The sequence below is a fragment of the Balearica regulorum genome, chromosome Z, assembly GCF_011004875.1.
Source record: "Balearica regulorum gibbericeps isolate bBalReg1 chromosome Z, bBalReg1.pri, whole genome shotgun sequence".
NCBI lineage: Eukaryota > Metazoa > Chordata > Aves > Gruiformes > Gruidae > Balearica > Balearica regulorum.
The window spans coordinates 56,457,546-56,483,421 of NC_046220.1; the positions used below are offsets into that span (position 1 = coordinate 56,457,546).

The window sequence follows — 25,876 nt, forward strand, 5'->3', positions numbered from 1 at the left end:
TGGGTCTGCTCTGGGAAATAGTTGAAAAACAAATGAGACGGGCCGTGTGTCTGGCTAGCTACTGGAAGACTTTTCACCCATGCCTGCTCCGCATAGCCCCCTTGACTGGTGGTTACCGGAGGTCACTGGTCCCGACCATTTGGGATGGTGGGTAAGTCCTGGTGTCCCTAGCATTGCAATTCTGTTTTCTGTCCCACTACGTCTACTCTGTCAGCAAGCCTGTCCAGAAACCAGCATGCTTGTGCAGGGTGTGCCTTGGAGCTTCGTGCTGTACCTCAGATAACCTTGTCTTCTCCTTCTTTTTTGTATCTCCTCGGCACTCCTCGTACCCTGCTGCAGCTTGACCCCTACCAGTTGTGTTGAACAGCACTGATGGAAAAGGAAAAGTTGCTCATGTAAAGAGCAAGTACAGTAAGTTGTAATTTTGTGGAGAAACTGAAACTTTAGGCTTGCAAGAATTCTCTCTCTTTCACTTGTGGGGGCAGAAAAAAAGAAATCCTCAACCTCAGTGATGACTCTAATATGAAAAATAAGTCTAAATAGATCTTGATTTTAAATTTTGCCTTTGACAGACCTAATTATTATCTGACATGGAAAACTTTGTAGTGACATTTTCTGAACCCCTTTCGCCTACTATATACCACACTGTGTAAAGTTAAGGGCTAATGGGAGTAAAGGATCATAGTCTGGACCACAGAAGATGAAAATGGCAGTATATGTAGGGCAATCGGGATTTACATTTGAAAGTGTAATTCAAATACAGGTATAACTGTTACGAACACTGCTCTTGACTCAAGTTTAGCAAGTGCTTGTGCACTTGCGTTGATGATAAGTACACATTCAGATTGGCTTCAGTACTTGTGTGAGTTTGTAAATCTATTTTCTTAGCTTTGCATCTTAATACTCTAGATTGAAGGACCTTTTTAGACTTGCGGATTTTTTTATTGTTGTGCGCTTACATTTATAAAGGGAAAAATTAAGATTTTTTTTTTTTTTTTTGGAAGCCAAAGGGCTGAAATATTCTTAGTGTTCAAACTTAAAACACAATGCACAAGTGTGCATTTCCCAGAAGAAGGTAAAGGATGTTCCTTTGTCTACATTCTGTAGACAATCACTGATAACTATGGTACTAGGAAAGTGGACTGACGAGAAAACATGGACCTTCTTGGGCTGGTGACTCTTGTCCTTTCCTCTTCCTTTGCCGTCCCAGAAAACTACACTTATCCCAACCCATGAGTTTTAACTTTTTCTTCCAATTCTCCTCCCCATCCAACCGGGGGGGAGGAGGAGTGAGTAAGCAGCTGCCTGGTGCTCAGCTGTTGGCTGGGGTGAAACCTCAACAGTCCTTTTTTGGCCCAACATGGGGCACGAAGGCTTGAGATAAGGACAGATCTGACCAGAGCATGTTGAAGTTGTTATATGCATTTATTATATTAGGTAAACAGTCACTGGTCACAATGGTGTTTTGTTTGTTCACATGGCCGCGTTATGCAAACGTGTACTTGCTGTATGTATTCCCTGTGGCGTTGTTTGTCACCTCTGGGAGAGGGGCCAGGATTCTCATTTTGTTGTATGGTGTGATATCGACTCATGAGATGTTAATGTCAGTGGTCATGAGCTTAAGCTGGTAATAACCTAAGGGAAAGACTGGGAGGATACTTTCACCTCCCCTTTTTCCTTTTGGCTGGTTACAGCAGCTTTTGATAATTTTGAATATCCTTAGGATGTTTAAGCCAGCCTGCTCCTATTGCTATGTCACCTGAATGGATTTCAGGTCTTGTTTAGGGTTACAAAAAATGATTTTAAGAATACTACCTGGGAATCTCCCCCAAGGCTAGATAGTCATGGGTGACATGGCATGTGGGTGAGTACAGACAAGTGTCTAGAGACCTTCTCACCTCCAGTGGTTTGGAACTTCACTCCTGAACAACTACAGAACCCTGATGAAGTGATAGAATATTTGAAAGGAAAATGCTGTGGTTATTCCGAGCAGGCACAATTTACCGCCCTGTCCTGGGCTCTGGCCAGTATCTACCAAACACTGCTCGACAGTAGGCAGCGCCATCAGGGGGAAGAGAGGGAGAACAGACTGACAGGCACTGCCGCTACTCAAACCCTAGTGGCAGGCACTGACACTACTGACACCCCAGTGACAGACACTGTAGCCATTCCAACTCTGGTTACAGGCACTGCAGCTGAACCAAAAAATCAACATGTGCTGGTATCAGTTGCCCCTATACACAAGAAGAAATACACAAAAAAATCAGTTTGTTTAGTAGGGGATGATGATGAACTGGGACCATCACAAGAACAAGAGGAAGAGCCAGAACCAGAGGTAATCAGTCGATCTCTGTCCCTAAGTGATCTGTGAGATATGAGAAAAGATTTCAGCTGCCTTCCAGGTGAGCACATCGTTACCTGGCTGCTCCACTGCTGGGATAACAGGGCCAGTAGCCTGGAATGAGAAGGTAGGGAGGCCAAGCAGCTGGGATCCCTGTCTAGGGAAGGCAGCATTGACAAGGCACTTGGGAGAAAGACACAATCCCTCAGCCTCTGAAGGCGACTTCTTTCAAGTGTGAGGGAAAGCTATCCCCTCAGTGAAGACATTGTATGTCATCCAGGCAAGTGGACCACCATGGAGAAAGATATCCAATACCTGAGGGAATGAGCTGTGCAAGGGATGGCTTATTATGACCTGGACAACGTGCAGTCACCCACAGATCCTGATGAAGTCCAGTGTACCTGACCTGTGTGGTGGAAATTTGTATGGCGCGTACCATTGTCGTACACCAACTCATTGGCAGTAATGGACTGGAAAGGCGAAGAGGCACCATCAGTGGATGAAGTGGCTGGCTGATTCCAGCAATATGAAGAAAGTGTCTTTCCCTCCCTTGTCTCAGCTGTGGAGAAACTATCCTGGAAGGTGCAGCAACTTGAAGAGAATATGTCCTGTTCCCCACCAAGAGGCACCCTGTGGTTTTACCTGCATGACCATGGAGAGAACATGAGGAAGTGGGATGGAAAACCTGCCTCGACCCTACAGGCACCAGTACCTGAGTTGCAAGGCAAAACAGTCGCAAAAGGGGATTCTTCCAGGAAAAATGTTGCTCCCATTTCTAGTGAGCAGTTCCCCAGACCAAGTGGAAGGCCTGATTGTACTTAAAGGGATTTCTAAGTCCTTTTACAAGAAGTGAGAAACACATACAGTGACCACAACTAGAGGGGCCCTGCCTCTGGCCAAGTGGAGGAGAAGGACAACCAGGTTTATTGGACTGTGTGGATCCGATGGCCTGGCATGTCAGACCCACAGGAATATAAGGCTTTCGTGGACACCAATGCAGAAAGTACCCTAATGCCATCAAGCCATGAAGGGGCAGAACCCATCTGTATTTCTGGTGTGACAGGGGGATCCCAACAGTTTACTGGAGGCTGAAGTGAGTTTAACTTGGAATGAGTGGCAAAAGCACCCCATTGTGACTGGCCCAGACGCTCTGTGCATCCTTGGCATAGACTGCCTCCGGAGAGGGTATTTCAAGGACCCAAAAGGGTACCAGTGGGCTTTTAGCATACCTTGGAGACAGAGGAAGTTAAACAGCTACCTACTTTGCCTGGTCTCTTGGAGGACCTTTCTGTTGTGGTGCCAATTGCTACCGCAGTGGTGCACTGGAAGCAATATTGCACCAGCCGAGACTCCTTGATTCCCATCCACAAGCTGATCCATTGAGTGGAGAGCCAGTGCTGAGTGATCAGCAGAACCCGCTCACCCTTTAACAGTCGCGTATGGCCAGTGCGGAAGTCCAATGGACAGTGGAGGCTGACAGTAGACTATCGTGGCCTGAATGAAGTCACACCACTGATGAGCGCTGTTGTGCCGGACATGCTGGAACTTCAATACGAACAGGAGTCAAAGGCAGCCAAATGGAATGCCACAATTGATAGAGCTAATGCATTTTTCTCGATCCCTTTGGCAGCAGAGTGCAGGCCACAGTTTGCTTTCACTTGGAGGGGCGTCCAGTACACCTGGAACCAACTGCCCCGGGGTGGAAACACAGCCCCACCATTTGGCATGGACTGATCCAGACTGCACTGGAACAGGGTGAAGCTCTGGAGCACCTGCAATACATTGATGACATCATTGTATGGGGCAACACAGCAGAAGTCTCTCAGAAAGGGAAGAACATAGTCCAAATCCTGCTGAAAGCTGGTTTTGCCACGAAACAAAGTAAGGTCAAGGGACCTGCACAGGACATCCAGTTTTTAGGAATGGAATTTCAAAATGGGCGTTGTCAGATCCCAATGGATGTGATCAACAAAATAGCAGCTATGTCTCCACCAACTAGCAAAAACGAAACACAGGCTTTCTTCCGTGACTGAGCGAGTGGCCGCATGGTGGTCAGCTGCCAGCTGGGGCTAAACCACAAGTCTGCCTAAGGCCTTGTTCATGGGAAGATCAGGCCCAGCACTCCCCGAGAGAGTTCTGAAGATACGATCTGGGAAGCTCTTTCTATACGTGTGTCCCGCACTGGTCACGAAAGCAGGAGTTTGTATTAACAGAAAATACTGCGTGAACGTTCCCTGGCTCCAACATGAGTTTCTTCTTTAACCTGGAGATTTTTTTCTAATTAACCTCTTCTATTGATAGAGGTGGTAGGGTCTATGCAGATGCAAGGACATTTCTTTTAGATGGTAACTACTTCTCCCTGTCAAAGGTTGAAGTTGAAACTCAGAATAAAATGTTGCTGGAGCAGGTGTTGGTTGATTTTTTTTTTTTTTTTTTTTTGTTTTGCTTTTGTGGACAAGTCATAGCATTTATTTTTTTTAGAAAATGCTAGACTTTTACAGAATCTAATGGAAAACTATGTCTATACTGAATATTTCTGTAGAAGTGTTGAAAGTGTAGGAAATAATTTATGTTAGATTCTAGAGCTTTAGACTGATTTATTTATTTCATTCCAATTAAATTTCATAATATAGTATTCTTCAAAGGAGAGATTTTGTTGAAAATAATATGGTAAAAATAGTGTTGAAAGAATGTTAATTGAATTTGGATTATGAACTTCAAAGCTAAGTCACTTATTAAGGAATAATAGTAGCTTTGAAAGATAAGAGAAAAAGAGTATATAAGCTATTTTTTTTTTTGTCTAACTGTCCTCTGTCTAAACTTTTTGAAAGGCCTGGATTATTTTAGAACTGGAAAACAAACCGTTAAAGAAATAATAAGGTGTAGAAGACTAGCAGAACATCTGATTTTCCAACTGCAAACATTTTTTAAATAGTTTTGAATTATTGAAAGAAAAAACTGAGCATCAGTATTTTCAGTCACTCATACCTAATACTTGGTTGCAAAGGATGCAATCTGAAGTTCAGATGACTTCATTAAAATAAGTGAATTGCTGCTCGTAATGCAGTATGAGAAGATCTAGGGTTTGATTCTTAGCAACTATTTTCATCCATTTTTCTGGTGAATATTGTAATTGTTTACAGTATTTCTGCTTATTATCTATTTACATAGTAATATATGTACACATCCTAAATTTATACGCTCATGACTAATGCAACACAAATTCAAAATACAAGATGCAAACTTACTTTATTCCTATGTACAAGTGAATCAAATAGTGTAGCTGTCTAACTTGTGACCAAAAAAATATCAGCCACTGATTACTGTTGTATGTTTTTGGTAATTCTCTTATCACCAAAGCAAAAAACCCAAATCAACTGGTTTTTTTGTATTGCAGTAGGACATTGTGCAAGATTTTCCCCCTTATATTGAAAAAACCCAAACAAACCAACAAACCAAAAACAAACCACATGAAATCACATATCTGTGTTGTACTCAGGTCTGTTAGCTTTTTTTTTTTTTTTTTTGGGGGGGGGGGGGAAGAGGGGGCACAGAAATTCTTTCCCTGGTTTCCAGTTTTGCTGCTTTCTCACTAGTAATTCCTCTGCTAGGTATTCTGAGTCATTGCTAATATTACATCTCCTAAAATCTGTTGCTGTTTCTGTACAAAACCCACAGAACTGCAAGTTACAGAAGTGTCTCAATGTCTGCGCAGTGCCTGTGGCCATACCTCTCAATTACCTGTCATATGCCTTCACTATGTCTCTCTTTGTCTGAAATGTACCTGGTCTGTGGATATTAATAAATATTTTCCAGATGCTGCCGAATCCTATTCAAAACTTCATAATGTGATTCTTTGCACTAGGCCTGTAGTTGTATGTGACAGGCAAATTCCTGGCAAGGAGGAGTAGTAGCACCTCTAATTTAGTGCTGGTGGCAGGTGTGATAACTCAGTAAAGACGCAGGTTTGTACTTGTCGTTTCCCCAAACTGGTGGTACATGTCAGAGGCTCCTTTGGGGAAGCGGTCCTTTAACAGATGCAATGAAATCAAATGAGATAAAGGGCAGTGATAAGGGTAACTCTTACTTTTCATCTCAGTGAGTGTGTTCTTCCTTCCAGTCTACCTCTTCCCATCCTATTGTCCTCTGGTTATTTTCCCATAATTGCAACCTTTTATTTGTGGTCTTTTCAAAGCATTGTTCAATTCCCCCCTCAGTTTCCAGCTTCTTTATAGAATGACGAAGAGCTACTGTGACAGCACTCATAGTAAGCAACAATGTTCTAGTGTTAAATATACATATTTTACGTACAGCTACAGAAAGATATACAGAGCAGGTATAGCTATAGTGTGAAACATCTGCTGTGTGAATAACTGAAGTTGTCTTCTTGCACAAGAAGGTAATGGGTTTTTTTTTAATGCAGATTTCATTTATTACTTTGCCTTTTACTTCTGGTAAGATGGATACTGATTGAAATTTGGGTGTTGGAGCTGTCAGTGTGTGAGGGGATACCTGTGGGAGGAAGAGGGAGAACAAAGCGTACGTGCCCCATATTTACTTAACCACAATATAATTCTGCCAGCTGGACAAAGGGAATATGCTGGTAATTGCCATGCTGCAAGTCAAGGGGAACACCAAGGACCAAATCTGTGTAAATGCCATTCAGGTTACTTGACAAGTTTTGCAAAGTTGTACTTCCTGAGGGAGAGACCTGGGAAGCATTGTGCCTCAAAGTTCACAGATTTCACGAGCAAGATGCAGTTTTGCTTTACTTCATTTTCTATATTTTATTTTTTTTTCCTTTTACTTTACTATTATCTGCCTTTGTCTAGACCAAATACTGTAGGGTCAATCTTGTTGGACTGATTGTTGTCCTGATAAGAGCATAGCTGTGTTAGTCTGGTACTGCTTGTTACATCTTATCTTTGCTCCTATGAAATACAAATTGTGATTATCTTACGGGCTGATACATGAGAGGGGAAGACAGACCACTGAAAACAAAATTTCCAGACCCAGCTTACTGCACTCTGATCCTCTGTAGCCTTCAGAAAAAAAACCAGGATGACAATTTCTGTATGGAAGCCAAGACTAATGGAAAGACAATGAAACAGGCTAGAATCTCTGCATTAAAAACAAACAAACAAACCCAAAAACCAAACCACAAAAACAAAACCCAAACACCCAAAAACAAAAACCAAAAAACCCAAACCCCCAAGCCCTGCACTTAATTTATTCCTTTTAAAAAACAAACAGTACAACATAACCTGCAGAAAAAAATCAGTGTGTTACCACACCTTGTACAGTTCTTACTCTTACAGTGTATGGGGTGTGAAAGCACCTAGAAAGTATTTGAATTTTTCTTGTTTCTTGTGCTTTCACAGAAGTCTGTCAGGAAAATGAAGTCTCAAAACACTAGCCACATGATGATCAGCTTGAATTTGCTATAGCCACTTGCACATTTCATTGATGGGCTTTTTTAAAACTTCCAGCGATGGTCTCACTTCAACTGATCCCGAGGTCTGAGTGTAGTGGAAGTTAACTAAAATCCTTAATGGCACTTTTTGAAAATCTCATTTTACATTTTTACAGAAATAGAGGTGGAGACTGAGTGCGATGGATGTGTGAGACAAGTTCATGCTCAAGTCCTGCTGAGAATGACTGCAGGTAGGGAGCTGGATTGAGCAAGTTCCTTGCTGTAGACAACAGTGGTCACATTTAGTTGGGTTCTTGCACTGCAGAGTGCAGCCGAGACACCAGGATCCTGGTTTTCTTACATTGCCAGCTGATAAACATGAGCAACTTTTGAAAAAAAAAACCAAAACAACCCACAACTAATTGTATACATTAAAGCACAGTGCAAACATTAACTAATTATATAAATCAGTTTGTGTAATTGTATATACAAACAAAATAGTCTGTTTTACTATCGTTGGCATCATGCAAAACTGTGTAAAGGTACTGCACAGCCTTTTCAGTTTTTAAATATGTAATGATTGGTTGATTATGAGCTACCATGTAAAGAAGGTTTTGTGAATACCAGCTTTTGAGTTTTTAGGTAAAGAAATTAAGAATAAACTCATCAAAACAAGGTTTTCAGCTGTAGTAGTTTTTTAGCAGGTTTCAGATTCTTCTAGTGTCTGCAGATGGTTTGACATAAATGCTTTCTCAATCTAGACAATATTCTTAAGAACAGTGCTGACATTTGCCTGCAAGAGCTAGAACCAAGGAAAAAGCTCTTTTTCATTTAACTTGAGTTAAAGAGTCCGTTTTGTGCACTAGTGGCTTGTCCACAGTGGGCATCTGCAGGTGTGCAGTGTGCTGCAGGGCTGTGTGTTCCTGGTGAGTCCAGTCCCCCTCCGTAGACACAAGTGGCTCTCCATGCCAAGACCCCTCTCAGGTTCCCCTTCTGTTTTACTTCCTGACCTACCTGGTAGTTAGGGGAAGAGCACGAGTAAGCTGGCAAATACCAAGTGGCAATTCAAAATGTATGGGACAGCATGCCTGCGGTTGAGGGTGGAGGGCAACCAGGGTCTTCTCGGTACCATTGCCAGTCCCTCTTAGCTTGACTGTGTGTGAGTACATTTACAGACAGCTCTGTGGTTGAAAAATGTTGATAAATGTCAAGTCATTAATACCATTTGAGGTGTGCAATGCCTTCTACCACTCCTGTGTGTAATGGGTAATTCAGCAGAATCATCAAGAAAAAGATGTGTGTGAAACTGCCTGTGTATTTTTAGGAAAAAGATACATTTCTGACTTAATGTTTTACTGCAGTGAACAACATGTTGAATGTCATCTTTTTTTTCTCCCAGTTCGTGTTTATAAAAATAGACTTTTATTGAGAGGTGTTGATTTATAAATAGAATTGGGAGGGTTTGAGAAGACAAGAAAATTATATTCCCATTCTTGACTAATAAAAATGCTGTCTTAACTGCTACAACAATTAGCCTGATTTTGTACAGTCATACATCAAACATTAGAACATAGATTCTGTGCAAACAACAAAAAAAAATCACCCTTAATCTTTCATTCTGCATTTCTTCTTATATTCAATTTTGGGGATTCTGGTTCAAGAAAGATTCTGAATTTCTCAGTCTCTTGGGAGGCTTAAGAAACATCGTAGTATATTAAACCAGAAAGAACCAATCCACGTTGATTGGATTAAAAAAAAAAAAAAGCAAACCAAGAACAAATAGTCATGAGCAGATGCTTTCCACATGATTGCTTTTGTCATTAATTCCTTCACCATATACTAACCTATAAGTTCATTAATGGTCAAACTGAATGATTTGAATAGTTCTTTATCCACAGATAATTAAAATGAGTCTTTTAAATTAGATGCTGGAATCTTTTGCAAGGTGTCTGTTAAAATCAGACTTGAACATAATGATAATAATGTCCTTTTTTCCTTTGCAACTACCTAGTGTGTTATAGCTAGACTAAGATTTCTTTCTTTTAAAAAAATCCATAGAGAAAGAAATAACTTTGTAAGATTTGCAAACAAGAAACCGGGGGCCAAGTTACAATCCTAACAAACATGCTCCCAATAAAGTGTCTTTCATTGTTGCTTTGGAATAGAAAACTTGGGTGTGGCTATTGAGATTTATATGATTTAGTTGTTTAGGCTAATAAAATGTATAGGTTTACTCTGATCACAGGTATGAACCAGTCCCATAAATACTTAAGAATTTACACACTTTTACTAATGTGAGATGCCCTGTTCCAGAGGATTTATTTCACTGCACGTGGTCAAGCTGTTGGGTTGTTCATCTGTTTCGCTGATCACATTGTACCTTTTCAAACTAATATCACAAAGATTGCATAGTAGGTTCAATGAAGGACCCTACTTTAGCTCATTGATAACTTTAGAAATATTTCGGGTTTTTTCCTGACCTCTCAGCTGCAGCCTTTTGAAAAACATGGTGGCAATCTACTTAAAAATTTTGTGATAAGTAGAAGAGTAGAAAACATGGAGAAGATCAAAATGTAGTCATGAAGACTTCAGACTTTGTAAGTTCCTGTTTATGAATTGTTAATTTAAGAACTGGCAAAGTTGAAGACATGGGTGGCTGTACTTTTGCCCCTATCTATGTATGTATTAGGTGGTGAAACATGCTTATCTGTGATAAAATGCAATGTGGTTTACTTTCACATGCATTCTTAGTAGTACCCAGGTATCATACCTAACGAGAAACAAAGATATTGTTAATATAGCAGATATTTGTTATGTGAGGCTATGATTCTGTTGCACTTCCTGTGGAATGAGATTAAAACAACAACCCAAGAACTTGTTTTCAAAGTTAATTTGATGAAAACTTTGCTCTCCTTATATAAGGCAAAAGTTAGAGCTGAAACTGACTAGTATCTATTTTGGACCAGAAATCAAAGGGATCAAAGAGTGGGGAACTGATCAGGCTTAGGAGCAAAAATTCATAATGTATATGGGTAGGGTTTAAGATATATTTATGTTGCATTGCAGAAGGTGCTGCTGATTTCCAGATTTCTGCACCTGACTTTTAACAAGAACTGTAAAAGGACCTAAAACCTTGTCTTAGTTGTCATTTAGAGTTTCTCCAAGCAGTTGTTAAGCCTCTTGAAACTGTCTTAGGATATATGCTTTTGACCTTTTTACCTAGGAAACTAAGTAGGACTTGTCTTGCATGCTAGGCAGAAGGAACTGGGCAGTCTCTGTTGTTAAGTTTCTTCTCTGATCCTGAGGGCAGTCATGAATAGCTACCAAAAGGAAGGATACCTAGTTAATGTATGTACCTAGTGCTTTCATGCATTTAGATGGAAGTAAAGCCAGACCCAAAGATAGGATCTTTGAGTGATTGTTGGAAGTTTTATATGAAATTTGCTTCCTGGCTTACATCTCCCTGTGAACATCCATATTCCTACAAGATAGTCAGTTATAATTGTGGGCTGCTTGCCTCACATCCTAGCTTTTACCCCTCTTTGTAAATTGTGTGAGATAGGCTGTCACCTTACAGCCTGTGCCTGTATCTGTGGTGCAGAGCTGAAGTCCTCTTGGAGCAACTGAGAGGACAGGCTGTGGTTAGGGTCCTCCTCTTGGTCCTGGGGGAGGAGCAATTTACATCACAGCTTTTCATCCCACCACTGCATTTGTCCCACTGCCCTGATTCTGCAGACAAGAGCTACTGTCCCTCTACTTGTCTGTTCAGGGCATCTTTGGTAAGTAAATCCTTCTGTACATCCAAGTCATATCCATCTGAGAAGAGCAGGGGAAGGAATTGCGGTGGTTTAGTCAATATAACTTCTGGAAACGGTGTGCATGAGGAAACGGGATCATCTCTGTGATCACTTAGCTCAGTTTGCTATTTTGGCTAAGCCTTCAGGATTCCTCTTTGCTTGGGTTTCTCAGACAGAAACATCCTTTTGATAAAATGCCTGCTGGTTAAAAAACCAACCACCTTTGTGTAATGATGATTTAAAAGCAGAAATTTGCTTTCAAAGAATTATTCAGAATGAACAGTATTCATATTCAAAGTTCTTGCTTTTTGTCTGAAACCAGTAAGACATCCCTAGTTATGAAACTAGTGACTTTCTTTCCTGAAAATGCAAGCCTTGTGAAATCCTACAGCTACATTATTTGAACAGAAAAATGAATATTCAATACCTATCCAATGTTTAATTTTCTTTTTTCTCACATATTTTAAAATAAAATCACAATGCAAAAGCATTCCTCTTTTCAAAATGAACACTAATATTTTTAGAAGTAAATTCAAACTCTGGAGTGATACCTGAAGTCCAGACATTCAATGGGAAGTACTTCCCCTCCCTATCCTGCTGTGCTGGTTCCCCACACATTTGTCTCTTCCAGAGCAGTCTCCTGATTTTTATTTGGTTTTCTTCTGTATCTAGTACACTGGGTCTGGCTGGCTGGAGTTAACTTTCTTCATAGTAGCCCATATGGTGCTGTGGTTTGCATTTGTGACTAGACAGTGTTGGTAACACACCAATGACAATGCACCAGTGTTTTGGCTCTTGGTGAGCAGTGCTTGCACAGCTTTCTCTCCACCACCCCACAAAAAACAGGGCAGTAGGTTGGGGGTGAGCAAGAGGTTGGGAGGGGGCACATCCCAGACAGCTGACCCCGGTTGACCAAAGGGATATTCCATACTGTATGATGTTGTGTTCAGCAATAAAAGCTGAGGGAAAGGAGGAGGATGCAGGGACATTTGTAGTGATGGCATTTGTTTTTCTGAGCAACTGCTACATGTACTGCTGAGGAACTGCTGCTGAGGAAGTGGCTGGGCACCTGCCTGCTGATGGGAAATAGTGCATACATTCCTTATTTTTCTTTGCCTCTGCACGCAGCTTTTGCTTTTCTTATTAAACTGTCCTTATCTTGACCCAAGAGCTTTTCCACCTTACTATCTTCCCCTGTGCTATTGGGGGTGGGGGCGGGGAGTGAGAGACAGGCTGGGTGGGCATCTCTGAGCCAGCCAAGGTCAGCCTACCACATCTAGGCATTGAAAACTCTCCCAAACCCACACTTGTTCTTCATTCAGTCTGCCTGTGCAGATTTGATTCTTGAATGTTGCATGAAGAAGAGGAGCTAGTCATAGGAAAAATACTATAACCACTATTCTTGTTATTGTCTTTTCTTCAAGTATAAGCACTTTAGCTCATCTCTGTTGGCATTGTTTAGTCTTCTGGAGTCTTTTGGAAGTGGAGCGGACTTTGTTTTGCATCTTTAGCATGCAGTGCACATCAGAAGTACTTCAAAAGCAAACATGTTTTTTTAACAGAAAATTTTGCAAACAGTAGAATAGAGTGTGGATTTCAGTAATAGTGAAATACAACCACAGCTGACTGCAAGAGGTGCTGATTTATATCCTATTCACATTAACTTCAGGGAATTGCAATCCCTGAATTGCAGGGAATCGAATCTGTGCAATTTAATGAAAATCACACCAGAATACTAAAGAAACACACAATAAACTGTATTAAGAAGAATACGTGAACACTTGCATATAACACAAATTTGAAAAATTACCCAAGCAGCTCATAAAACCGTGTTTTGTTTGCAAAAATGATTTATGTGCTTGGGAATTTAACTTCACAGAAAGTCAATAGGATTAAATCCTCAAAAATCGCATAATTGGTTTTGAACACTTTACTCTTACCTATATAGCACGTTCTCTATATCAAAGCTAATGTAAAGGTGAGTATCACTTGATTTTTTAGAGGTATGGAGGAGAGCTACACAGTTGGGATGACCAGCTTCTTAAAAATATTTCAGTCTCCATCAGAATATTTGAATATTTACACCACTTAACAGAGGTGCTCCTGCTCAGTAGAGCACACAGACATTTGCCTTTTTTATGCCTTTGTCCATGAACACTTCTTTCCACCCTTCAGACGGCCCTTGCAGACACACACACATACACACACCATTCCGTTGGTATGCCAGTGTGGTTTCCTGTGTCTTCGCATCAGACCTTACTCAGTAACCAACTTTGGATGCCAAACCCTGACAGCGCAGCAGCCTCCTCTTCACGGAGTAATAGCTGTGGTTAAGATGTCATTCTCCATAAATCAATTTTGGCAAGGGTGACGGCTAAGGGTAGAAGCTGAACTTGTCTTTACGGGGCCTAAGCTATTCAAGTGACCTTAATCCTCCCTCTTATTACCCTGGCTTTGTGGAAGGTAGATGGACTCACTTCAGCAAGACAGAATGAGCTTTTTTTTTCTTTTTTTTCCTTTTGGTCACAACTACAAAAGACCTGGGAAATTCCGATTAATTAACGTGCCTTGGGCTAATGAAAGAATAAAATTGAAAGAAAAATGTCTAAAGATTTGAGAGGAGTGGAGGCATGTAGTGACAATACAGATTTTGAATACTTGTGGCTGTTGGTATAATTTTCCCAGGGCTTGCCTCTCATTGACTTGAAGAGGTAAGAGTGGAAAGACAAGTGGAAGGTTTTATTTGGACCATGATGGAATAACATTTCAGCTTTTAGTAAATCTAAATAGGCTATAACATGAAGGATGCTGATAGTGGCCTCCTCTAAAAATCAGTTTAAGTAGTAGGAACCGCTGTCATTTTATTATTGCAATGCACTTTACTGACCACGTATTTCATAGAACAAGATTGCATATGAAGACAGTAGAAATTTCCAGATAATTTGTGGCAATCATGCAGGTAGACTTCTAAGGACTTTTAATTTCTCAGTCTGGAAAATGTTCTTCTAAACTGCTCTGAGGTAATTTTACATACTGAATTGAGAAAATGCATACTCCATATAAGTAAACCTTTATAGTAGAAAAAGTGTCCTCTTAACTACAGAAGTTTCTTTTTATGAGTTGCACTTGGTTTTTGGCATCTATATCTTTGCAACTATTAGTTTCATTGATCTTTATGCTTCCTTAAGGACATGACTTTCTGAACTTAAGGATTTTTGACAAAACAGTCACAACTACTGAGTCCAAGGTATGTTTGAGCTGATTATTGTGAAGGTGGAACAACCAGAGATCAGTGCAGGAACTTTTTAAATGATGAAAACATGTGTCAAAACCATTTTCTTTTTCCTGACAAAGTACTTTTGTTTCAGAGAAAAAAAATAATCTTTCCATTGTGTGTGGAATGAGATTTGCATAGTGCTTTGAGATACTGCTACTGTAGCAATTTAGACTTAGATAGTGTCTGATAGACATGCTTGAAATGTATATATCAGTTAACAAGATTATCACTTGAAAAGACAATTGTATTTTTACTGAAAAGTTTTTTGAGGTGATAAAATATACTGATATTTAATGAAGCATGAAACTTTTAAATGAGCCATGAAAGCAATAGTTAAACTAATTATCTGAATATAAAGCCTCTTAGAATACATACATTATGTGGGCTGTATGCTTGTTATTTCTGCTTGGTTAAACTGACAACTAGGATAACATTCTCATATTATCTTTTAGGCAAAACAAGATTAAACAGTATCTTGTTTTTAATGCACAAAAAAAAAAGTGTTTGTTTGTACTGCTCAGAAACTCAGGGACAATGCAGTTTTAAAAATTACCCTTTAGTATCCCTGAACAATGGACTTTATCTGGGAAACAAAAACATACTGAATGTGATTGCAAGTTACATTCCTGCTTGTATACTGCAAGAGCCAGTTTCTGCAGTTCCTTCTATGCTAACATTTGCCACCTATTCTTAGTATAACTATTGAATAGGTTGGCATTTATTCTTCTTTTCTTCTGCTTAGGCATTTTGGTTTCTTAAAGGATGAAAGATGCTTTTCTGAGAAGCAGTGGTCAAATACCTTGGGTTATCTTTAAAGATTTAGAAAGAGAGCCTCACAGGGGATTACAGTTTAACATTGAACAAAGCCTTTATTGCATGCTCTTTTGCTGAACAGATGTCTTATGTTGGATCATGATATCCAATGCAGTCTGGCACTAATGTGTTACAGTGCAAAGACTGAGACCTGGCCCATGCTGGAGGTAGAAAGCAACCTCCTTGCTCCTGTCTCTTCTGCTCAGGACTCCTGCACAGCTGGTGGTAGGTTTTACTAGGGCAGTGTTGTCATAGGCCATTGGAGTTAAGGCAGCCTAAACCTGCTGAGAGTCTCTCCCCTTACTCTTGGTACTCTTCTGGATGGAGCTAGCATCCTTATGTCTAGGTGGGTAAAGGCAACAAAAGATCTTCCCTTTGCCTGTGGCCTGGAGAAAGGAATCTACTGCTTTCTTCCGGACGTTACTGGCCATACAACCAGGCTGGCAGGAGAAGTGAGTATGAAGTGTGTACAATGAAGACTGCATCCATGTTAGATAATAGTCTAATGAACACAGCAAGAAATCAGGAATTACCATGTGAACAGGGGGCACATTGCTATGCTGCCTTGCTTCAGTACATGGAATGAAGAAGTATTTTCAGAAACGGATCTGCATGTTCCCAATGTTTACAGATAGCAAAGCTCCTACATGGTATTTTCTAAAACACTAAGGATATTGAGATATCAGAAATTATCTGATCTGAGCATCTTTTAGTTAAAACTGAGGGAAAAAAATTCAGGAATCACTGGGAAAAATGCTAAGTATGTATTTCTAACGTGAAGAAAAGCACAGATGTTCAGTGAAGGTTGAATCGTGCAAAGTTGTTTTGGGAAATGCAGTGTTACAGATTCCAGAGAATTATTTTTCTAAAGTGTTTTCTTATTGCCCTTCCATAGTTGGCTGTTCTGCATTGCGATCAGGTGGTATCAGCAAAGAAGTATTCCAACAACACTGCCGGAATCGATACGCTTATTTTGCAGTTGAGTGCAACATTGTTTAATGGGCAAAGTGTTTCCCTACAGATTTCATTTGAGTCCCACCGTTCATAATGTATGAGGAAGTTTTAAGAATATTATTTTTTTTGTTTGCCCCTCAAGTAATGCCACTTGAAGTTAGTTGAAATAAAAGTCCGTGCTCTCACACATACACAGATGTAAGCTCGGTGTTCATTTATGTCAGATTCAAACAGTAATTTCCCAATAGCACTGGAACTGGAAGGTATTATCTCTAATTCCAATACAATTCTTTTTTGTTCTTTCAAATATCTCTATACTTCCATTTTTATTATAATAATAATTTTCTCTCTGTACTGTAATGGTATTTTAAGGAGCTGGCCAATACTGAAATTTAAAAAAAATAAACTGGGTTTTTTTTCACCTTATATTATTCACTATTAGATTAATATACCAGTAAAGTAATATATTATATTACTAGTGGAATTTCTCTCAGTTCATACCAGTTATTTGAGAAGAATATGAGGCTTGCACAATGCATTAATTTTTCATAAATATGAACTAAATAGTCAGGCAAAGCTTTGTAGATAGAAACGTACCAGAAGCTGGTATGAGTAACTATACTCTAAAGAAGTAGTAACATAAACCAAAGATATAAAGCAGTATGTTTTCTGCAATAGAAAAGCACATGCTGTATATTATCCTAATAAGGGCAAAAGCAGAAGTCATGTAAAGTCACTGATAACAAATAAGGAGTTACCCATTGTAGCTAAAACATTTTTATTTTAGTTCAGTTAAACATTTACTGGTCTGTGCAGTAGTTAACTGATAACTTCTTACTTTTTATGCAAAATAAGAAAACAAAGTAGCTTTCAAAAGAGCTTTTTAATAAGTAGGAGGCCTTTCTGATATAAATAAAACTGATTCAGAATTAACATGAAATATTATAAATGCCTAATTGACATCTAACTGAAAATCTTTGGTTTACAGTGTGTGTTTTCTTCTGGCAGTTTCCTGAACCTGACTGTTTCTTAATATATTCTTAGTTTAGTCATTACAAGAGCACTGTTTTCATTTGTTTAAATTTAGTGGTTAAAGTGTTCCATAGAAGTAGGTGATCTCATTGCTGTCTGCTTTAAACCAGCTAAGTTAATCACCTGTGAGGTATTGTTTTCACTGGTCAGTTCTGGATAATTTTTTACCTTGGTTCCACTTGAAGGGAGACATTGTTTTTCATTGTGCTTTGTCAGTCTCTTTTGTCTCACAGTAGAGTTGCTGAAAGTACATGCTTGATTACTTCATACAATGAATGGCAAATAGCATTGGAAATTAGTGCAAGCTAATTTACCAAGCGCACTCTGATAGTGAAGAAACTGCCTTTCCAAGATTGAAAGCATGGAGAGCTTTTAAAGTGCATACATAATATAATGTGATCATATAGTTCTGTTCAATGTATTTCCTCCAGACTATTTTTCTTGATTGTGAAGATTAAGTCTCTGCAAACAGTTAACAACATGGGAATTGCCAGTACTAGTCAGATTAATGGTCTAAGTCGCTGTTCAGAGTGGACACTGCCAGAGGCTTTGGAGGAAATTTCTTACTAACAAAGCATCACTAATTGTAAGTGTTAAGAAAATAATGAGATAAGATCATAACGATGAGGTTAAAACCAGAGAGGTTTTAGGATCTACAAAGCCTTGACTTGTTTAAATCTTACTTTCTAAGAAAATAAAGGTCAAGAATCACTGTTTCACTTACATGTAGTGTCTGTGTAGTGTAGAGTAGCTGAGAAACTATTTCATAAGACTTGCAATAAAATCATAATTTGGCAACTTTTTGAGCCATAGTTTAGTAATTTACTTGTACCCTGAAAAATTCCAGATTGCATGCCATACAAAATTGCTCATTACCTAATGTAATTTTGACTGAATTTTTGTGTAGTTCACCTACAAGCCTCAAGGTCTCCCAGAAGAGGCTTGGGCTCAGAGGATGATACCAGTGTGAAGAAGCCTAGATTCCCAAATAGACAAAGATTTTGGCTGATCCTATGCTAATAAAGGCAAGTGTCAGTCTCCCCCCTATTGTGGTTTTTTTTTTTTTTTTTCCCCCCTCTTTGAAGCTCCAGTTGAGCACACTTAAAGAGGGTTTCAAGGGGTCTGGTATCCACTGCCCTGCAGCTGGTGCCTCTGTCAGTGTAGTTGGCCTGCAGTAGTGCCTCTTAGCTGGATGTAGTAACAACAGAAAAGCAGTCAGTGTGTTTAAGCACAAAGGGACAAGTGCTATACTCTCTCATAGACATTAATAATATGACTAAAATTGGTGGAGGGGAAGCCTGAAAGGTTTGGCAGCCCCGAGAGGGTTTAGGAAGCTTCCCATCTGTAAACAAGTCTTTGAAGCAAACCTTTGAGTTTTGTTCAATCAGCAGCTACTGTGGAGCCCTTCCAACCAGGGTGCCAGCAGCCCTGCAGATATGCTGACACACAGCAAAGATGTACGTGGTAGCTGGGGGCTGCAAGATCCGGAAGATTCACTGTGTTGTGGAAAAAGACCAACTGGTTTGAAAAGGCCTTGGTGACTTATGTCTAGTCTATGTGAAGTATACATTGACACAGTCTTACTTACTGCTTTGGTCTCTCTCCTCTTTAGTATTTATTCTCTTACAATATGCTTTTTTGGGCATGCCCTTTTCTCCCCGTTTTGGTAAATACAGAATCCACACAAATGAGACTGGAAGCCAATTACAAGGGAAACATTAAAACCAACTGTTTCCAAAACTCTTAATTACTGTATGTCAAAAGACCGAAAACCCCCTAAGGAAATTACCTTTTGCTCCTTTGTTGCAATTCTTTTATTTCTAGCTCTTATTCTAACAGTATCAACAGGACAGATTTTCAGATAAAGTTAATAGCTTGCTTTCATACTGATTAATTCAGTTATTGCAGAATTTATTGATCTAAGAGATGAGGGAGTTTGGTGTTACGTATTGGGTATGTTGTGCATTTCATAACACCAATTAAAACTGGTTTTGCTGTTACATTTTTGTTGTGTTATCATTTATACATGGGAAGCATAGTTTACAATTTCAAAGATACGGTGAAGCAGTTTCATTTTATAACCTGAGTTACTTGGCAGAATTAACAAGTTACTACTCTTGACTTGGAGAAGTAGACAAAGTAATTGGTTGGTTTTCAGTCAATATCTGATAAAAGAAAATGTGTTTAAATGGAAATAATTTCATATTGGACTCTGCCTCCAAAAAAGTAGGATAGTGATATAAATTAAGAAATCTCATCTGAACTTCAGTGTACCTAAATCAGAGTGGTTGTACTGTTCTGTATTCTTTAGATGTTCTTCAGAAGATTGCAGTGAAATATTTGTTGCATGTCAAGGATGAGTGAAGCTTAACTATTAACCAACTATAGAGAATAAACACGGAAAATAGGCAAGCTAATGAACGAGGAAGTGAATGGATTAAAATATTTCCATAAAATATTTTTACTGTTTATACTTGTTAACTATTCCTGTTAGTTATTGATAAAGAGCAGTTTTGATTTATGTGTAATATGTTTATTTGGAATAAATGACATGCTAATCAACCATAGCTCTTCCTGTGAGCCAGCTCAGGATTGATTCCACCTCCTTAACCATTGTTGCCTTTATTGGACTATCTCTTGATTTATATCTCAGTATATAAGAAAGGAAATTGCTTCTCTTGCTCATTGAAAATATTAGGTCTGTGTATTTTTCTTAGAATCTACAGCCTCATTCAAAACCACTGATATCCTCCAAAGAGGTACCCATTTATCTCAGCTGATGTAGATTGAAGACATTAAGGAATTCCTGGTTGTCCTTTCACTGTCCTGAAATTTTCAGGCTTTGAGTCAATGTTACAGCAAACTTGGACTGAGGGCTCCTATTGCAACTGTGGGTATATGATGCCAAATGCTGATGTGGGACATAGTGATTCTACCAGTTCACATCTATTCAGCACTTTTGAACACGTTTTCTGACAGCTTGCCTTTTAGCAGCAGACTCATGGCAGGTCGGATGTCCATGTTCCACCTGTTGACTTCATGCTGGATCAGATGTGGTCTGTCCTCCTGCAGCTGGCTCAAAGTCAGCACAAGCTTCCTATCTTGTGCTCTGACTTAGCTCAACAGACTTGGGATTGTATGCTCATGCCTGATTCAAATCACTGCTCAGTGACCTGCAGGGCACAAATGAGGTATTAATGATGGTCTTTGGGCACTTTTACACCTGTATGAAACGGTGGATAGAATGTTACGACTGCTTTTCATAGCAGTAGTCTTTTACTTTGCAGTCTCATTCAATGCTAGGAGCTGATGATAGATTCTTTCTTGATAATCTCTCTCCCCCACACCCCTGGCCTTTTAAGTGAAACAATTGTCATTTTTCCCCATAACAGCAAATGTTTATCAATGATAAAAAGAACAGAATCTTTTCCTTCCCTTCTGCATTAGAGAAATGCCCAGACAAATGTTTATCGTGACCAGAGTCTCGCATTATTTTTGTCTGTCATCCCAGTAATACAATCTCTCCAAAGTACTCCTTTTTTCATTTTTTCCTTTCAGTGACCAGTGACCGCACCATCTTTGGCCTTCATCATTATCCTTACACAACAAATGCTCTTAGCTGTTCTCGACATCACTGAGGTGCTATTTATGCACAAATAATAAGAGCAGACCCTATAATTGAAAGGGAAACTGGGATGTAGTGAGCATGCAACATTCTGTATTTAATAGTACCACTTCGACACTACTTCCTTTTCTGGTTTTACTTTTGGGGGGGGGTGTTTTGTTGTTGTTTTTTGTTGTTTGGTGGGGTTTTTTTCCCCAACATGTAAGTTTCAAGCAGCTCAGATTTAACAATGTATAAATAGCAATTTCACTGTATGGTTGCAGATGACAACGTATGGCCTGTCTGTAATGAAAATCTTAAAATTGCACAGCCCTTGATTTCCTGGATATAATAAAGTACATGTTAATGTTATTGTTACCATTTAAATTTGTTGCAAGTGGCTTATGAGTGAAGGACATTATGGTGTCTTCCAGGGAAGAATCAGTATATATTTGGTACATTTTTTGTGGTAGAGCTGCTTTTCTCAATGCTAAATAATAGGTTTACATCTTACTAAGTAGTAAATATATATATGCTTTACAAGGATTACAACTGTGGTTCAGTGTCAAACCCAGTTGGATTTCTTACGTTGTTACAGCATGCTTCCTTGTCTTTTCTATCCTTTGGTGCAGAAAGTCTTTGGTTCTACATACTGAAGGCACTTGTCTAAAAAATAGCTGACTGAACATATGTAATATACACAGACACATAGGCATATTATGTAGCATTATGTATTTTATATGATGTGAATGTGTCATGTAAATTTTTAACTTCGCCCTATCCAGCCTTTTGCTAAAAAGAGTGGCATTCGTATTGTTACCAGGGGCAACTTACACTTTTTGTCTATATTTTTCCTGGCTGGTTCCATTTTAGCACTCTGGAACATTCTAAAAGCAACTGCGGAGTAGCACACTGATTCAGCTTTAGTGAGTTCAAACTAACAACTGCTTCAAAAGAGAGAAAATGAAATGCCTTCTCTTATTCTTTTGATTTAATTGGACAACTTTAGTGAGAGCAGATAATAATCCTACAAAGCTTAAAAGCTTTTTTTTTCTGGTACCCACAATAGAGTTGAGTGCAGTACAAGGAATTCTTACACATTTGTCCTCGGAAATTTCCAGTTCTTCCAGCAAATTTCAGGATGAGTTATTTAATGTTTTTGTCTTTCCTTACCCTGAATTTTCAGCCAGATGCTATATTCTTCACTTATGTTTCAAAGTAGTAAAAATGAGTAAGTTATTTTTCTGAAAGGGCTGCCATATTTCATCCCAAGGAGTGCATTTTGGTGGTGGATCAAACAATCAACTTGCAACATCTATACATGAATTTACAAAGTACTTAGGATCCCAGTGGACTGAGAATCATGTAAGTGCTCCTCATATAGATGTGATATATTACTAATTAGTCAAAAAGAAGAATAATAATTTGAAAAGAAGGGACAGACCTCTGAAACAGGAATAAACATATAGAATCATAGAATCGTTTTGGTTGGAAAAGACCTTTAAGATCATCAAGTCCAACCATTAACCTAGTGCTGCCAAGTCCCACCACTAAACCATGTCCCTAAGCACCACATCTACACCTCTTTTAAATACCTCCAGGGATGGTGACTCAACTGCTTCCCTGGGCAGCCTGTTCCAATGCTTGACAACCCTTTTGGTGAAGAAAATTTTCCTAACATCCAATCTAAACCTCCCCTGGCACAACCTGAGGCCATTTCTTCTTGTTCTATTGTTTGTCACTTGGGAGAAGAGACCAACACCCACCTGGCTACAACCTCCTGTCAGGTAGTTGTAGAGAGCCATACGGTCTCCCCTCAGCTTCCTTTTCTCCAGGCTAAACAACACCAGTTCCCTCAGCCGCTCCTCATAAGACTTGTGCTCTAGACCCTTCACCAGCTCCATTGCCCTTCTCTGGACATGCTCCAGCACCTCAATGTCCTTCTTGCAGTGAGGGGCCCAAAACTGAATACAGTCCTCGAGGTATGACCTCACCAGTGCCGAATACAGGGGGATGATCACTTCCCTAGTCCTGCTGGCCACACTATTTCTGATACAACAGCCAGGATGCTGTTGGCCTTCTTGTCCACCTGGGCACACTGCTGGCTAATATTTAGCCAGCTGTTGACCAACACCCCCAGGTCCTTTTCCACCAGGCAGCTCTCCAGCCACTCTTCCCCAAGCCTGTAGCGCTGCATGGGGTTGTTGTGACCCAAGTGCAGGACCCGGCACTGAACCTTGTTGAACCCCATACAGTTGGCCTTGACCCATCGATTCAGCCTGTCCAGATCCCTCTGTAGAGCCTTCCTACCCTCCAGCCGATCAACACTCTTGCCCAACTTGGGGTCATTGCAAACTTACTGCAGGTGCACTCAATCCCCTTGTCCAGATCATTGATAAAGATATTAAAGAGAACTGGCCCCAGTACTGAGCCCTGGGGAGCACCTCTTGTGACAGGCCACCAACTGGATGTTACTCTGTTCACCACAACTCTTTGGGTCCAGCCATCCAGACAGTTTTTTACCAAGTGAAGTGTACACCCATCCAAACCACAAGCAGCCAGTTTCTCCAAGAGAATGTTGTGGGAAATGGTGTCAAAGGCTTTACTAAAGGCCAGGTGGACAGCATCCACAGCTTTTTCCTCATCCAATGGGCAGGTTACCTTGTCATAGAAGGAGTTCAGGTTAGTCAAGCAGGACCTGTGTTACATAAACCCATGCTGACTGTGCCTGATCGCTTGGTTGTACCGTACGTGCCACGTGATGGCACTCAGGATGATCTGCTCCATCACCTTTCTTGGCACTGAGGTCAGACTGACAGGGCCTATAGTTGCCCAAATCCTCCTTCCGGCCCTTCTTGTAGATGGGTGTCGCATTTGCTAACCTCCAGTCAACTGGGACCTCCCCGGTTAGCCAGGACTGCTGATAAATGATGAAAAGTCACTTGGTGAGCAGTTCTGCCAGCTCCCTCAGTACTCTTGCGTGGATTCCACCCAGCCCCATAGACCTGTGTGCGTCTAAGTGATGTAGCAGGTTGCTAACCATTTCCCCATGGATTATGGGGACTTCATCCCCCCATCCTTGTCTTCCAGCTCAGGGAGCTGAGTACCTTGAGAACAACTGGTCTTATGATTAAAGACTGAGGCAAAGACAATATTAAGTACCTCAGCCTTTCCCTCATCCTTTGTCATGATGTTTTCCCCCACATCCAATAAACGATGGAGATTCTCCCTTTGTTACTAATGTATGTATAGAAACATTTTTTATTGTCTTTAATGGCAGTAGCCAGATGAAGTTCTAGTTGGGCTTTGGCCCTTCTCATTTTCTCCCTGCATAGCCTCACAACATCTTTGCAGTCCTCCTGAGTTGCCTGCCCTTTCTTCCAAAGGCCATAAACTCTCTTTTTTTTTTTTTCCCTGAGTTCCAGCCAGAGCTGTCTGTTTAGCCGTGCTGGTTGTCTTCCCTGCTGGCTCGTCTTTTTGGCACATGGGGACGGCCTGCTCCTGCACCTTTACAATTGCCTTCTGAAAAAATGTCCAGCCTTCGGGGACTCCTTTGCCCTTCAGGACTGCCTCCCAAGGGACTCTGCCAGCCAGGTTCCCAAACAGGCGAAAGTCTGCCCTCCAGAAGTCCAAGGTGGCAGTTCTGCTGACCCTCCTCCTTACTTCTCCAAGAATAAAAAACTCTATCATTTCATGATAGCTATGCCCAAGACAGCCTCCAGCCATCACATCACCCACAAGTCCTGCTTTGTTTGCAGAGATACCTATTTGTTCTCTTTTTTTTAAAAAAAAAAAAGCTATAATTTGCAATTTTTTTAGAGTTAATTGCAATTTTTAAAGATAATCCTATTTGATCTGGAGGAGATTGAAGGAGTTGGATTTTCTTCCTGTGACTGTGAGGCCCATAAATGCCTTAATGTACTTCTTTGTGAAGTTCACTACCCATTTGAACATCCTTGAGAAAAACTAGTATGTGAGTTGTAGAAGCAAGTCAAAAGTAGATTTAATTCAGAAAATGGTTTAAATTTAAGTACTTTTCACTATTTGTCCTGATGTTGCTATCCTGCTTGAGAGAGTGGTCTGAACATGGGGAAGCAGCTAGAAATGTGAATCATCTAATTATTAATTTCCAACTGTGATGAGAATTTGCTAGATATCCAACAACTTCCATATTACCATGTACATTTTAATCTTGATGTGTTTTAATGCAGGGGATCTTGTAAACCACCATCTGTGACCTAAATCAGAGCACAAAGTACACAGAGCATTTTGCCGGTTTGTCCCACTTCCCAGCTGCCTCTGTAATCGTCTCATACCACTGTGCAATAGCCATTAGTTTGAGTCATGGCAGCAGCGATTAAGAGCAGGTTGTGGCCTTTTAAAGAAAGTGCAGAATGCTTTCTGCTTGATCCAGCTCAAATTCCTCTCCACAGACCTCTGAGGAATGCTGGGTTCCAGCCGTAACTCTCTCCTGCCAGGGGACACATGCAGCCCGTGCGATCCAGCACACCAGACCTATTGCAGGGGTTGCAATGTGCACGCATGCCTGCAGTCCCCTTGCTTTTTGGATGGCCAGTGGTAGGAATGTTGGAAGGGCTTGCAATGGCTTGGAGCTGTGGGGTTCAGCAGGATTCAATGCATAGTG

General features: G+C 40.2%; 1 protein-coding gene across 2 annotated transcripts in view; it reads left to right on the forward strand.

The window, feature by feature from the left end:
* Positions 1-25,876, forward strand: part of GLIS3 (GLIS family zinc finger 3) — a 188,432-nt gene that overhangs the window by 22,289 nt on the left and 140,267 nt on the right. The window lies entirely within an intron of this gene.